Consider the following 17,242-nt stretch of genomic DNA (forward strand, 5'->3'; position numbering starts at 1 on the left):
ACTAATTGTGGAAACTTATACTAGCTGACCCTCCAACTTAAACATTGCAGAGAACACAAGAATGTGGTTTAGGAATATGACGAGGATCCACACAGAGTCTGCTCACCTGTTTTAGACCTAACACGAGGCCTAAATCAATCTCTTCATATTCAAGGATGGATAAACAATACAGAATCTATAAAAACATTCTGCAAAATAAACATAGATCACATTGAAATCAACCAAGAGCATCCATCTGAAAAAAATACAACATTAAAATAAAAATAAAGTTCAGATACCACATGCTTTGTGCTCCACGATAAAAGTCAATAAAACAGAGCCTCTGAGACAAAGAAGAAAAATTAGATGATAGTCTCAGACTAAAAAAATAAAGGGAACTAGGTCGATAGTGAAAAAATATGAAGAAACTAATATTACTATAACTAGTTTTAATTACATTATTATCAATAAAGAGTAGAGTCACTACTGTAGAAAACTGAATTACAAATATAAAGGAAAAAGTTGAATCACTCTCCCAGATGGAAAATACAGATGAAAATGAGAAAGAAGCACATGAAATTGAAATGAAAGTTAAACACAATAGAAAAATACTTTCCTGAGCTGAAAATCTGAATTTGCAGGTCAAAGGTATTTATCATGTAGCAAGCAAAATTGTTAAAATGAGATTGGCACATACACATATCCTGGTTAAATAATTGAATTTCAAAAGTAAAGACAATTTCCTACCCAGAGTCAGGCAGAAAGTGTCAGGTTCTATCGGGGGGAAGGACTGCTTATAAAGGACAAAGATCAGCTTGCCCTCAGAGGTCTTCTACACAGCATTAAAAGTCAAATAATAAGACAAAATAAAATATTTAAAATAATATATTTAAGATAAAATAAGTTAAAATAATAAGATAAATCCACAAGCTTCTGAAGACAAAAGTTCTCAGGACCAAAAAAGATGAATCAAAACAAAGACCCCAAGAATGAGTAAGTTATTTAACAAAAGGTTAATAAGGAAGATTAATGCCACTTCGATATAGAATTGTTCATGTAATTGTTTTAACATTATTACAAAGCAGCATGAAAATTTAATAATTCTTGAAAAGGAAAATGTATAATACTAAAAAATAATAATTTACCATAATAAATTTTTTGTCAAAAGTCCCAGAGTATACAAAGAATAGAAGAAGAAGGACATTGGGGTAGTTAGGGAAATGACTGGATTTCTGAATTTTTATGAGGGAATACAATACATAGGTTTCATTCATAATGTTGATAACCACACTTTTTTTTTTTAATTTAAGGATAATGAATAGAAAAATTTAAATCAAGATGCATACTATTCAAGCTATTGGAAGGAAAAATGTTAAGATAAATAATGCTTCCCCTTCATCGTTATCATGGGCCAGTCCCAAAGCCTACTGTTACTGAGAATGTTAAACCACGTCTTCAGGAGAAGATGTTTATGTTAACAACGTCTTCGGGAGAAGATATACAACAAATTAATAGCCATGCCTGACACAAGCCATAGGAAGTCACCAGCAAGCTATGGTTTGGATTAAGAAAAACCCTTTGGTTGTGACAAGCAGACACAATATAAGCAGCAAAACAGTCCTAGTGCTCTTTTCTGAATTGAGATGAATTTAAGGCTTACAAATTTACTTGGCTTGTACTAATGTTTCAGTGAGTTTATATTCCTTCTGCAGTTAACCTGTCAAACTCCTGGCTTTGAATTTTATTTATCCAGAATTTCTTTATTAGTAAAACTACCCCATCAGTGTCATGGGCTGAAATTTCATTTAAGTCTTGAGAGTCATAATAATTCCAGAAGGGATAATAAACGAACACTCAAGTGAGATGAATTTTAACCAATGCACTGTAGACTAATGAAGACTCAACCTCCACACCCTTGGTTCCACATCCGTTGATACATATTCAATGTATTTTGCTACATAAGGAGGCTCAGAATGTGCCCTGCTTTGTTTTGTGTTGTTTTTTCTCAATGAATGAACTTTATGATGTCTTCCAAATAAATGTTTCTATGGTGTAAGGAGAAAACAATTTCATAGAGAAAATAAATAAATAAAAGCCAAAGGAATGGGTAGATAGAAAGTTAGCTTTTGTATCACTGCTGAATTTATAATCTATGTTGGCAGTTCCAGATAAAATATACAAAGATGGAATCTAAGAGCCAGGGGTAACTTGAGAAGTACCAAAACAGTGTATGCTTCTTGTACAGGAGGCACGGTGACCTCACACGCCACTTTCTCCCCAATAAGCCACATTGTTCAGGCCCAATGTAGAACAACAATCTACTTTTTCACATATCAACACAGTCTTTCTCTCCCCATATAGAACACAAAATATTTTAGAAAGTTTAAAGAAATAAGAAACTGAAAATATAAACTAAAGTTTTTTAATTTTATTTCAGTTAATTTGTTCCAATCATAATGAAAGAAGACAAACTTGATAATAGTGTAGTTAAAAACTGTAATAAATTTACTTATAACAACTATACAAAAATGGATTTTAATTTTTAAATTAATTTTTAAAGTAATGTTTTGCTGTTTCAACAATGAGCATATCTTTGACTTAAGAACTCATCAATTATAATAGTTGTTTTGCCTGCCTGAACATGCCAGGCGTGTGTGACCATTACTGGCCTTTTCTTCTTTACAGCTTATAATTTTATGTAACAGCAGCTGTAAGTAAACATAGAGCCTTGCTCAAGTCAATGAATAATTATCCTTTACATTGTAACTATAAATCTACTAATAGTTAATATATTTGCTAATCATTATTTCTTATTATGAACATTAACCCAGTTTGACAAGGATCTTGACTGTTAAATTAGGGTCATTTTCCTTCTATTCTTTAAACAGTGATGAGCGGTAAGAGGAGGGAGTAAGGGTTGGAGCCAAGCCCAGTTCCTGTCATGTAGAAGAAGACAAACACAAGTTGAATGGCTGGGATTAGTGTTTACAGAGTGTCTACTATGGACCAAGCAGTGCTAGGAACTTTACGTCATTGTCGCATCTAATCCCCCCAGTCCTTGTATTTGTGTATCACTATTCTCATTTTTCCAATAAGGAAGTAAAGGTTTGGAGAAATTAACATACTTGCCTACAGCTTGGCTGCATTGCTAAAATTTGAATCCAGATTTGTTCAACTCTACGTCACAGCTCTTTCTACCACACTCCTGATACCTAAACATGAAACTGAAAATTACTCACAAACTAGGTGTTACGGGTTTGAAAAATTCCAGCAACCTCAGTTTAATCTTAAGCAATAATACAGTGATTTACAGTCCAGTCATTTCTTTAAAGTGAAATCGTTTCTAGTGAAAAATGGTGCAAGTTTATATTACATTGGAGTTGGCATCAATAGCATTTTGAGAAAACCTTTAACAGAATCATAGAAGCTGAGGGTCTGAAGGCACTTCAAATTTTATCTAGTCTAATCATGGTTGGAAATTTATGTCTGTTGCTCTGATTAGGATGTTGAACACCTTTAATACATCAAGTTGAAATTCTCTAGGCATACTCTAGGTAAAGTGAGTTGCCAGAGAATCAATGGCAAGTGAGGAAGACAAATTGAGTGAGAAATTGAGAAGTAAATTCGAGTATTTCACTTTCCATCTCCAGGCCTGGAGACCAGTAGAAATAAATATTCAACTGGTGCTGGACTAGATGAAATTTGAAGTCACTTTAGACCATGAAGTTCTATGATGATACTAAAGGCCTCTTCAGAATGATGATGATGATGATCTTGTGTATGATAAAACCCAAGATAAAACCTCATGAAGCTGAGAGGGTGGGGGAAGTGATGTTTAAACACTTCACATTGGTTATGCCTATTCAGCTGGGCGGGCAGTGATTTAGAAGCTCATAGAATATATTTGGATCCAATTAAATTTGGGTGACTGTGGTAGGCTGAATAGCAGCCTTCCAAATATGTCCATGTTCTATTCCCAGAACCTGTGAATGTCACCTTATACGGCAAAAGGGGCTTTGCATGTGTAAGTAAGTTATGGATCTTGAGATGGGGAGTTATCCTGGATTAGCCCAGTGGGTCCAGAGTAAACACAACATCCTTAAAAAGGAATACTGGAGGAGTCAGAGTCAGAGGAGAAGACGAAGTGGGGACAGAAGTAGAGATTGGAGTGATATGTTTTGAAGATGGAGGTAGGCGGTTTCACAAACCAAGGAATATGGGTGGCTACTAGAAGCAGAATAGCCAGCCCTTGTAGTCTAGTGGTTAAGATTCTGTGCTCTCACTGCCTCAGCCTGGGGCTCATTTCCTGGTCAGGGAACCACACCACCGGTCTGTCATTGTCATACTGTGGCAGCTACGTGTTGCTGTGATGCTGAAAACTATGCCACTGGTATTTCAAATACTAGCAGAGTCACCCATGGGGACAGGTTTCAGTGGAGCTTCCAGACTAGACAGACTAGGAAGAAGAACCTGGCCACCCACTTCCACAAAAATTGGCCATGAAAACCCTATGAATGGCAGCAGTGGAGCATTGTCTGATACAGCACCGGTACACAGGGTCGGTAGGAGTCAGAGTCGACTTAACAGCACTTACAACAACTAGAAGCTGAAAAAGTCCAGGAAACAGATTCTCTTCTCCGAGTCTCCAGAAGGAATCAGTCCTGCAGACACCTTGACTTTAGCCCGGTGAAACTAATTTTGGACATTTAACCTCCAGAACTGTAAGAGAAAAAATTGGTGTTGTTTTAAGCCACTAAGTTTGTGGTACTTTGTTACAGCAGCAATAGAAATCTAATACAGTGACTCACTAGCCAAAACTGGAATCACTGCCTGAGTACTTTTTCCTCAGAATTACTCATTTTCAAAGAAAAATGAGGGTTTTTTTTGTTTTTTGGGTTTTTTTTTTTTTTAGAAAAATGAGTTTTAAAAGTCATACCATTAACATGAAGTACGTGTATCTGCAGGATTCACGTTACAAATTAGTCACAGAAATCTCTTTCCTGACACTTCCCAATAACATGCTGTCTATAGCCTGTTTGTCCAGTTCTGTGGACAGTAGGGCTGGTCTTTGAACCTGACCTCTCCGCTGAAATCTGGACTCATATTTTGATTGCCTGCTAGAAATCTCCCCTTGGATGTCCTACCATAATCCAGGGTCAACAAACCAATCCAATCTCATCATCTTCCTAGGAAAGTAAATAGTCGATGGTCTGTGATTATTTCTGATCCTACGGAATCTGCTTAGAAAAGTCATACCTCTGTCCCCTGGTGCTCTTTATTTCCATTTTGATTAATAACATACCATCACCCAGACCCAAAATGTCATGTCACCTTTGGCAACTCCCCTGGGCTCCTCTCTTATTTAATTTATCATCAAGCACTGTAGAATCTGTTCCCTACTTTCTACTCCCACCATTCTGTTCAAGTTAAGGTCCAGCCAACCTTAATGTAAAGATAATGGTCTCCCAGTGAATTTGGATTTCAGTCTCCAATGCTTGACTCCATCTTCCCAGATAAATATTCCTAAAGGAATGCTCTTACTAATCACATCATTCTACTGCTTTCCTTTGTCCACCATTATGAGTAAAAGACTCTTCAAGTTCTCCCCTCTCTTCCCTTATGCCCCTATCCTTACTCTACATTCTAATCTAGGATACTTGCTGTTCTCCAACAAACCTTGTTTCCCTATCTGTGTGATTGTATTTGTTCTCTGACTAGAAAATTCTCCTTTCTGGACCCCCATCCCTGCATGCTGAAATATTGCCCATGTAAAATAAGGTTTGATGGTACAGTAGTTTTAAAATACATCCACAAATTCCTTAATATGTCTCTCTACAAGAGGGGGTGTCTAAATCCCTTCCTCTTGAATGTGTTAGAATCAGTGACTTGCTTCTAATGGATAGAATATGGTGGGAGTCACACTGTGTGACTAGGTCATAAAAAGCATTGTAGCTTCCCCCTTGCTCTATCTTGGATTGCATACTCTGGGGAAGCTAGCTGTCGTGTTGTGAGGATCATCTATGAAGCAATTCTATGGAGAGGTCTACATGGCCAGGAACTGAGGCCTCCTACCATGTCAGTAAGCAATCTCAGGAACGGATCCTCCAGCCCCAGCAGGTCCTCACATGACAGCAGCCCCAGCTGACACCTTGACTGCCACTTTATGAGAGACCCTGAGCCAGAACCATCCAGCTAAGCCACTCCCGAAGTCCTAACCCACAGACACTGTGAGATAATAAGTGCTTGTTGTTTAAAGCCACTAATAATTTTAGGATAACTTGTTATGCAGTAATAGATAATTAATACAATAGTCGACCATTCTTTATTTTATTTCAACAAGAATTTCTTGAATGTCTTTGATGTGTTGGATTCAGACCTAGGGAATGAGGATACGGGGTGAATTTATAATTCTGGTCTCTGCTTTTGTGCTAATTATAGTCTATCAGGGGAAATACACATTAAACATGTAATTATCCAAATAATTATCAACTTACCATTATGATAAGGTCTATAAAGTAGAAGACAACTAGGCTATGATAGCATTAACAATTCTTCTCTAGCAGAATGGAGAAGACTTCTAAGCACTGAGGATTGAAGAGTCGCCATGTGACAGTCCGGGACTTTAAAGAGGGCTTTGAGCAGCAGTAGAGTCCAAGGTTAGGAAGGTGGGCTCTAAATCCAACTGCCTTGATTTGAATAGCCTCTGGTTCTTACTAATTGCATGACCTCAAGCAACTTTCTTACCTCACTGACCCTCAGTTTTCTCATCAGAAAGTAGTCATAATAATAGTACTCGCTTATAGAGTTTTTAAATGGATTAAATGAGCTAATATTTAATATTAGCTCATTTAATTTGATAATACATGTGAAACAGCTATAACAGTTGTATGTTGTATGTTGTATATGCTCAGTAGAAATTAGCTACTAATTCCTATTTTGAGTTTCTCTGTCTGGTCCATTATTGTTTTCTAGATCAATGGGAATCAGCCCATCACTCTTAAATCCTAGCTCCATCTCTCTATGAAGGAGAATTGTGAGTTCTGCTTCATTATCCCTGAGCTGTAAGCCACCACCTTCTCAGAACATAACTTTAACGTTACATATCACACTGACACCTGAAATTGAGAGGTTTTTTGTTTTTTGTTTTTTTGTGAGGAAGATCAGCCCTGAGCTAACATCCATGCCAATCCTCCTCTTTTTGCCAAGGAAGACTGGCCTTGAGCTAATATCCATGCCCCTCTTCCTCCACTTTATGTGGGACACCGCCACAGCATGGCCTGACAAGTGGTGCATTGGTGTGCACCCGGCATCCGAACCCGGGCCACCAGCAGCAGAGTGTGCGCACTTAACAGCTATGCCACAGGGCCGGCCCCAGATTGAGAGTTTTACGGGGGTAGAAACAGAAGGGCACCTGTGAAGTCCTCAGAGAAGCTCTGGTATCACACAGAATCAGGTACAAACTCATACAAACACCACAAATTCTTTGCCTCCAGACTTATACTATTTGTACAACTTCTAGTCTTATACAACTTAGACTTCTAATATGGCAGGAACCTTCCAGCAATATCCAACTAAAGGCTTTTTACTGTCATCATTGCATTTTCCTTTAAATACCTAAAAAATGCTTGTCATACAGTGAAATGTAAGAGGGCATGGAAGAAAAAGGAATTGGTTTGCAAACATTTTGCCCTATGCAAATGAACTAAGATTTTATAAGGATGTATCCAGGCAAGATTAAATCTCAGAAGAGCCTAGATATGTGATATAAGCCAGCACCAAACAAATAATATTATGGTAAACTGTTTCTTTTCTAACACATGAACCAAAAGTGTAAAATATTCTGAACAGATAGTGGGTGCATGTGCTGTAACACAAAATTGAAACACACAAACACACATACACACAAAGGATGAGGGTGATGAGGGTGAAAATATCAGTCAACATATCTTGGTGTTGTACAGACCAAGTGTTTGATTTCAGCTGAACCTAAACCTCCTTTCCATGTCCCCCCATCTCTCAAACATGCCTATCCTGTGATTTAGACAAGTATTTATTAGAAAAGCATTAACTGAAGGAAAATAGAAGCTCAGCTAGTGCTCTGTGTTGCTAATTTGCTTATTTTTCCCCCACTCATATTGTTTGCTGGTTTCTCCTCCCATTACCTCTTTTAGTGCCAAATAGATTTTGTGTTGAACAGTAAATCCCGCCTAATGCATGATCCAAATAATTGTTCTTGATGGGACAGGGAAACACCACTATTTTTCTAATCAAAACAATTTCCAGATGAACATTCATGACTTATACGCCTACAGCGTACACAACAGGCTTTTCTAGGCATTTTCGGCACCAGAGAGAGTTGACGATAATGATGCTGAGACCATTAGGTGCACCAAAGTATTAGCTGAAATGAAGCACGCTACCAAATCTGGCATGCAAAGTGAACATATTTTGTTAGCTCACTCACTTTAAGGAGAGCTGATATTCTCTTTTTAAGAACTTAGAGATTTCCTTTGACCAGCCTTATAAGTATGAAGTGGAACTAAAGGTGTCAACTAGAGGTTTCAAATTGTTGTGGCCACTCTAGATTGCTTTATGTGCATGGCACACTAAGAGAAACAGTGAGAATTATTTCAAAATTATGGATCTGTCTCAATGAATGCCAGTAAAGTGCACAGACAGTAGCTGGGGTCACGTCAGAATTTATATAAGCAAAACTTGAACCCATGTTCCCTGAGCTAATTGCAACATTTAGTGCGGATTTTTAAGATGCATGGTCATGTGGATGTTGGTGGTGTGGTAAAAAGTACATTGCATTCAGGCAAGATGTTACTTTGCTTCTCTGATTCATAAGATTGGTATTAGTTAAGACTTTTTCCCCCAAGTAGTAGCGATTCTATTTGGCTTAAATAAGAATGGAGGATTTCTGTTAAGGACGTGGTATCGCCTTGAAACTCAGGTCAAGGTGCAGCCGGTTCTTGAAAGAACTAGAATCAGGAAGCTAGGTAGCATTCTTTTTCCTATCTCAGCAGTGGTAGTGCCTTCCAATAGCAGCGGCTGAATCCAATACGCAGTTTTTCCAACATATGTAGAACTAGCTTCATTGCACCTCCATCAGTACATCAGCCCTATCCCCAGCAGACCCATACCTCCTCCTCAGAGTCTAACACAGCCCCATGGAGTCCCTCCTCTGAGCTCAGAGAAGACTGAGCAGTTCTTTCTCCTCAGAGGTCTGAGTTTCAGCTCTGAGGCCCCTCCTCCAAGCTTCTAAGTTTTAATAATTCCAGCCTCTTCTTTTGTTTCTCCAGCCCTGGGAGTGATAGCTGCTTCCTGCAGTTGCTACCTTCAAGTTTTCTCTTTTTAACTTTTTGGCTACATAGCTGACAACTTTATACCTAGTTAACAATTCTTTATATTAAATTATTTTTGTTCAAATAACTAGTGGATTTTCTGCCTCCTCATTGGATCCTGACTGATATAAGTGTCTGCAGTCCTACCAGCTTTAAATTTCTCTAATACACAAATGCACTTTGGTAAATCACAAGTTGTACACAAATATGTTAAGAGTAGATGACAATTGATAACAAATGCCCATTCACTTAGCACCATGATAAGAGGTTTCCTTTCATCATCTCATTTCATCCTCACAGTCATCCTATAAGGCATGTGATGTGATTGTCCTAGTTTTACAGAGGAGGCAACTGAGTTCAAGGAGACTGCGTAACCCGTGTGAGGCAGAAGGCAGGTAAGTGATAGAGCCCAATATGCAAGTCTGGTCCTTCACTTTGCTCCTTTCCATCAGCTATGACAGCACTTACAGCGTGGTGTAGTCCAGTTACTCATTTTCATGGCGGTTCCCTTCACACTGCAAGTACAGGGACCAGGGTTTTATTTAGCTTTATATGTCTAACATAGTCACTGGTAGAGAAGAGCCACAATAAACGTTTGTTGAATTCAAGTTTGAAACTTGAAGAAACTGATTCAGATGATTTGAAAAGACAGGATGATTCACGAAGAGAACTTAGTCCTAGCTATCTGGGGCAGCCAATTGAAACGGCTTTCAAAGCAGATGCAGAACTTGGCATCTAAACAGCATGATTGTGTGCCCAGGAAAGGAGAATTCAGTACAAGATATTCTGTGTGCAGAATCCAAGTGAGTGCTCGGAGACTGGTGTCAGCCTAGGAAGCATGGACGTAAATTCAGAAGGAAAAGTCACTCCTCTGTGACCATAAAGTTGAAAGAGATCTCTGGCTTGAACTAAAAGCTGGACCTAGATTAAAGTGAGGACACACAACTTGCCTAATTCAAATGTAATTTTTGTCCTAAGATGTCTTCACATTTTAAAACAGTTGGTCCACTTTTACACGGCCATACAAAGGACCCCAGTGGCTCTGCCTTTATGAGGAAATAAACCCTAATTCCTGGAAAGTTAGTTAACCCAACTCTAGTGACATTGGCAGGAACTGTTCTAATTAAGAATTATCCAGAGGTTTCACTCAGTTATGATACAATATTTCCTCTTGAGAAAACTACAACAATCTTTATATAATCTTTCTATAAATTCAGCTGACTTTACTTTTACCACACTGGTGGGTTGGTATGGTAGTTGGAAATTTAAATATTTCAAATCCAAAACACCAGAGTGACCTAGAGAATCAATTAATTTGTCCTGCTTTTCAGTAAAAATTTCCTATAATTCCAGGTGCACCAAAATGCTTATTGACAAACAAAAATAAAGAATTAGTTCAAAAAATTTTAGAACCTTCCATATTGAAGCACTTGGGAAATTATTTTGCCTCTCTTTATGCACCCATTTGTTTGTTATTAACAAATGCTCAGGCACCCAGCTGCTCACATATTTTTTGCAGCTGTTTGCTAAGAGACCCTGAAAATGTTTCAAGGTTCAACTTAGTGTCAAGCTGTTGGAAGTTTCCAAATTCAATTTCTAGGCATAAAAGGCCACAGTCTCTCAAGCCTGCTGTTGTGGATTTTTTGGTGATATTTCAATGCAAGAAACTCACTCTTTGTTTTGTTTTGTTTGGCATCACAAGTAAATTATAATTTATTACCCATTAAACTATAAATCTCTAAGAAGAATCGAATGGTCATGAAAATATGATTCCTTAAATTTGCGTCACAATGAAAACTTTTCCCTATGGAAATATGTGATTCAATAAACTTACAAAAATTTAGACTGCAGTGAAATATCCAAAATTTATTCCAAATCCAAGTAAATTAAAAATCTTAACTAAGCTTTCTCAATAATCTGGCCCTAAGTTTACCCCAGACACAGTGAAGGAAACAGGAAATAACAAAACAAATCACAATTTTGACAGCTGTCTCTCCAAATGCCAAATGGTTAAAGCAATGGTCTTCTACCAAAGACTGAGTCTGTATGTTGAAAATTGGAAATCTGCACATGAGAATTTATAAATATCTGTGATCCCACCAGCTGGCAAAATTGATTTTAGCCTACGTGGCACTTTTATTTTTTTTAAGTAATAAAAAGAAATAAGAATTTAGTTAAATATTGTGATATTATGGTAGAAAATCTCAAGTACTTTATCTAATATTTAAAGCTTGTTAGCTATTAAAAGACACTTCTTTGAGTTTCAGTTGGTTCCAACATCTGTGATCCATATCCCTAAAGTCCTCAGAACCATAAAATCCACATACTATTTTGTTTCACTACTTAATATTTTGATATTAGTCTATATTAATAAGCCCAATTATTAAAATCATCTTAAACTGTTTACCTATAAAAAAATGCAATGTATTAGCCAGTTCTTCCTTTTTCTGCCAACAATCTTGAACATGAGCCTGCTGTAAATTAGTATAGTCCCTGATTGCAGCCGGGAGTTATCTGCAAACTTCCCTAAAATACCTACTTTATAGTAACTATTAAGTAAGCTCATTGATAAAAAACACACATTTTCAGGGAATTCTGTTGCTAATTTCTACCAGTTAAAGATGGAAGCTATGAAATTACCGAAGGCAAATAAAATACTTAATTTTTTTTCCTTTTGTTCTTTCCCATAGCAACTAACAACAACAAGGGGACATTTTAAGATATCAAAAGTTAGATCCTTAAAGTCATCCAAATTATTAAAATAACTTTGCTTTAAAGTATAACAAAGTACATTAGAGTATTGTGTGTGAGTATGTATATTTACAAAGTTAGGATACATTAACAGAGGCTGTAAGAAATGATCACTTGAGAGGCTTCCAATTCTAATATTCTATGATTATTCAACACCGTGTCATTATTGACCAAATTACCAATTTGTTTGGAAATTGTCAACTAGAAACATGGCACAATTAGATAGGCAAATCACTTCCCAATAGGATGCTGGCTCAATAAACCGCTTGTTATGAAAAAAGTCCCAAATTGCCAATTTTATAATCTGATGATCAAAGAGTTTCCGTTTCACAAAGGAGCAATTTGGCCCTTACATTAGGTCAAACTGCCACATGAATGCATCCCTTCCCCATCCCCCAACTCCCCACCACTCATCACCCACACCCACACCCACACCCACACCCACACCCACACCCACACTATGTATTCTTCCTCCTCGCTGGAGGATAGCTTTTTATTGAATGATGTTAAGACAAATTTTAACCTGCTGCTGCTTAAATTAAATGGTTTTGGTTTGATTCTTATTAGCAGCTGTCTTAAAATACAACTAACACAGAACAATATAGAAGGAGAAGGAGTTTTCAGTAACAGAGCCAAAAAAAATTGTTAATGTACTCAATTCTCTCAATTAAGAGCACAGAACTCATATATGTAGATTATACTTATTCATCTTATCTCTGTCTTCAAGTTTGATACTCACAGCAGCCCACTCCAAAGTTTAACATGTGCCTAAAATGGAAGAAGGAAGGAAACAACATTTACTCGGCACCCACAATGAGCCAGGCATTGAGGGTAATTTCACATACACTCTTAATTAATGAACCCTCCAATAATCCTTTGAGATTGGAGTTATTATAACATCTCCCATTTTACTAATAAGGAAACTGAGACTCAGAAACTAAATGCCTGCTTTATATTGACAGTAAGTGGCCTGGATCCGAGTTTTTTTTAAGGAAAACTAAATTCCTGGGCCAGTAGTCTGCTGGAAAGATACAAAATGGTACCCAAATGGGTAAGTAGGCAGTGGGCATTTTGTAGTGTCTAGCAATTGATAATTGCTGCAATTGATCTGCAATTTATAATTATTTGAGTAATTATTTCTTTAGTATCTGCTTTCCTTATAAGTTCCACACAGATGTTATTTTGTCCATCACTGTATTTCCAGTGCCTCACACTTGGTAGGTGTTCAGTAAATGTCTGTTGACTATCTAATGTGCTCTACCTCTCCTGCTAGCTCGCTCAGAGACATCTTCTAAGGAGGTTTACAGAAGGACAGGATAATCATCGATATGCCCACCAATACACTTCTTGGTCCATTTAATCCTGTGCCTAACCAACGGTCATTATCTTTTAGAAACAGACTATAGCCAGCTTTTAGCTAATTGCTTTCAAATCGATTAGGAGGGTTTTCCAAGTGGAATAATATATTTAACAATCTGAACCTTTACTGTGTGCCAAGTTCTGTGAGTGTTTACGTGCAGCATCTTACTTAATTCTTACAGTAGATATTGTCATTCTCTCATTTTAAAGATAAAGAAGATGTGGTTTAGAGAGTTTAGGTTACTTTTCCTAGAAGAAAGAATTATGAAGAATGAGGTAAAAAGTAACAGAAAGACAAATGGCTGCTCCGGGGATGAAGGAGAGCCCAGGAACATGGGGACTCAAATTTCTCAGAGTTGTAACCACAGCACTCTGACTTCTCTCATCTCACACAACTGCCTCAGGAACTCCATGCTCATAGGGAAGCCCACTCAGGATCCTTCACTTGGGCCTGCTGGCCATTTCGGCTGCCTTGAGCCTGAGGCCTCAACTCTTCCTCACTGAAGTGGTTCCTCTTCCCACAGAGCAACATTCCAGAGCACCTAAAGCCGTAGAACCTTCAAGGTACTGCCAAGTGTTGCCATATTCCCTTTGGTCCCCACTGCTCCACAGCCCTGCACTGGGTTCTGCCCAGATGTGGAGAAAATAGCCTGTGGAGGACTCAGACATGCTATGAAGACTGTCTGAGGAAGAAGCCCCAAATTTCCTACCCTTCACCACTGGATCTACCAATATCCAGGCACCTGGACCTAAACCTTTTTCTCTCCAACTCTCTTTCTCCCCGTGAATTAGATGTCTGAGAGACACATACATTGACACACTGAGATTCCTGGTTTAGGCTCAGGTGGGCCCCTACAACATCCAGATCCACTATCAACAAAGATCACTTTTACTTGCAAAATTGAAGCCGACATGTTTTGTTTATTTGTTGCTGTATAATAGATGCCCCAAAATTTAGTGGCTTAAAACAAAAACCACTTTATTATTGCTCATGATTTTGTGGGTTGACTGGGACTTGGCTCTATGGTTTTTCTGTTAGTCTTGCTTCGATTCTCTCATGCAGCTGTAGTCAGGTGGGAGCTGGGCTGGAAAATCCAGGATGACTTAACTCACTCCCTTCCTTCTTCCCTTCTCCCTTCATACTAACTTTCTGCAGATCCTCCAGATCTCAGCAGAAGTGTTACTTCCTTCATGCATATATCCTTCACTCCAAGAATGGGTCCCTTCCTTTATACCCTGAACTTCTCCTTCATAACGCTCATCACGCATGTGGCGTCTGGTTCATTGTCTATCTCCCCTGTACATTATGAGATTCCTGAGGGATTTTATTCATCACTGTATCTTCAGGGTCATATATAGCATATATGCCTGCCTATAATGTATCCCCAAAAATATTTCAATGAATGAATGAATGACCACTTGGAAGCCAATTTTTAGTGTTCAGAAATTATCATTTCCCCCAAATCCCAAATATATTTTATTTTTTCTAGGTTCTATAAAGTAAGTCTATACTTACTAAAAGAAAGAGAAAGATGTACTACCTGATGTATCCCAATAATGAAAAGCACTCCATTCTCAATTATTTATAAATTGAAATTGGTTTGTGAATATTATAAGATTATCTGGATAATTCCTTCAATTAATTTCTGTTCATTTGATTATATGTATAAACAGAAAAATAAAAATTCTTACACTTGTTGATAAAGCTGGGGGTTTTTTAAATGTATATTTCTCCCCATTAACAGACAGAGTTTTAAGAGAGTAAGAAAAGCCATGTCAAATCTATGTCATTATAGGCTGGGGGAAATGTTTCTCAATTATTAAAAAAATAGTTTCCTAGCTCGTTGGCTTTGGCAGTTTCCAGCTTTGCCTCCAGAAATACACAGAAACTGTTTAATTTGATGTTTATTGATAAAAATGCTACAACCTGCCTTGGGAGAATGAGCTGATAGGGAACTTGACTTGTAAAACAATTTTGCTTTGATGATCTCAGCCAACCTATTGATTTTTTTTCAAGGGCTTTATTCAGAAAAAGTATGAGGTAAAAGATAAAAGTCAAGCAGATCAACAGTTACTCAAACCACCTAGAACCCAGGCTTTGTTGAGTTTCTTTGCTGGAGACATTTAGATAAGCAGACACCATCTTTTATGTTTGTTTATATTGGTACAGTTTTGTTTTCAGTTCTTATTCCTTCTTGAAATTAAAATGTGATTATTACTTGGACATTTTTACTGACTTATTCATTCCAGTAGATTTTCTTTAAACTCTGCCTGGAAAATATAGTTACTGATGCAGCTACACTGAACCACAAGTTCAACTTCACAAAAGTATCCTTTTTTGTTTACCAATTTCTTTTTTTTTTATAATTTTATTTATTTATTTTTTCCCCCAGAGCCCCAGTAGATAGTTGTATGTCATAGCTGCACATCCTTCTAGTTGCTGTATGTGGGACGTGGCCTCAGCATGGCCGGAGAAGTGGTGCGTCGGTGCGCACCCAGGATCCGAACCCGGGCCGCCAGTAGTGGATTTCACAAGTTCTGTTGGGCCAACAGAACACTCAGTGTTGAGCATCCAGTACCTTACATAAACTCTGAGAAGTCTAGACAAAGGAATGGAAAGAGAATGAACTTCAGTAGAGGATTCACTTTGAAATAAAGAGTTTATAAGGCCCTAGGATTGGTCCTTGAGTATCTATTTCAATTTGCTCCAATCCAGTTTAATTTCTAACTCAATTAGCCAAAAACATTAACAAGGGCAGGCAGAAATTTCTGGTTTCCAGAAGTGAACCCTTGGGCCACAGCCAAAGCTATCTCCTCAGATGAAAATAGTATGGTTTACCACAAGAGAAGAGTTTCTGTCTCCTTTCATCCAGTGTTAGGAATAGGGAGCCATGTGTGACAAGTTTGTTCAGGAAGCTGATGACTGCCATCAGATTCTAAGTCACAGTATGCAAAGTGATGGTCCGAAGACCAAATCTGGCCCACAGATGTATTTTATTTGATCCACACTATTTCTTTCATTGAATTAGTTGCCAATATAGAAAGTTAGGAGAATTAACATAAAACTCTGGTTTCCTTTTTTTTTCTTCGAAAAATAAAAACAAAAGGTAATGCAACATTGGACCTACAATCCCAAATTGTAGCAATGATTAGCTGGTGTCGAAGTGCAAATTCCCATGACTGCCTGTTTTCCCATCATAGTCCTACCACTGCCTATTTTCACTCTGATACTGAAAATACTGTCAATTTGCCATTCCTCATCACCCTGCATTGTTTTCTTTCTTACAGCCTTCCCACCTCATGCATTTATTTTATCTACCTGAGACCTGCATGCAACTGTCCTAAACTGTCCCATAAATATTGTTAAATTCCCATTCTTCTGGCTGAGAGTGAATATGTAAGTGTTCTGATTGTGGCTCTGCCTTCATCATTCCAAATCAACTGATTGATTCCATTAGTCCTCCAAAACCTCTGTATGTATGTGGTCACTAAAGAGGTGGGATGGGATCAACACAAGGACTAGCTGAGTCACAGAACTGGTCATTTCTGTGACTGTAGGTATAGACAGGGTTTCCTAGCTGAATGTTTCATAATAACCCACTATAATCTATTTAACTTAGGTGGACTCAATATGCCTTTGGCAGAAAAGAAAAATAAGTAGGGTTGTCAAGAGAAGAAGACTAATCTGAATGTATATAACACTTGTCTTGATTACAGCGTGCATTGTGTATTTACATATACTTCTATTGCTATATACATGTAAATATGTACATAATAATATACAAAATCATTTATACTGTCCCCCT

The sequence above is a fragment of the Ceratotherium simum genome, chromosome 4, assembly GCF_057802395.1.
Source record: "Ceratotherium simum simum isolate JZ-2026a chromosome 4, ASM5780239v1, whole genome shotgun sequence".
Classification (NCBI taxonomy): domain Eukaryota; kingdom Metazoa; phylum Chordata; class Mammalia; order Perissodactyla; family Rhinocerotidae; genus Ceratotherium; species Ceratotherium simum.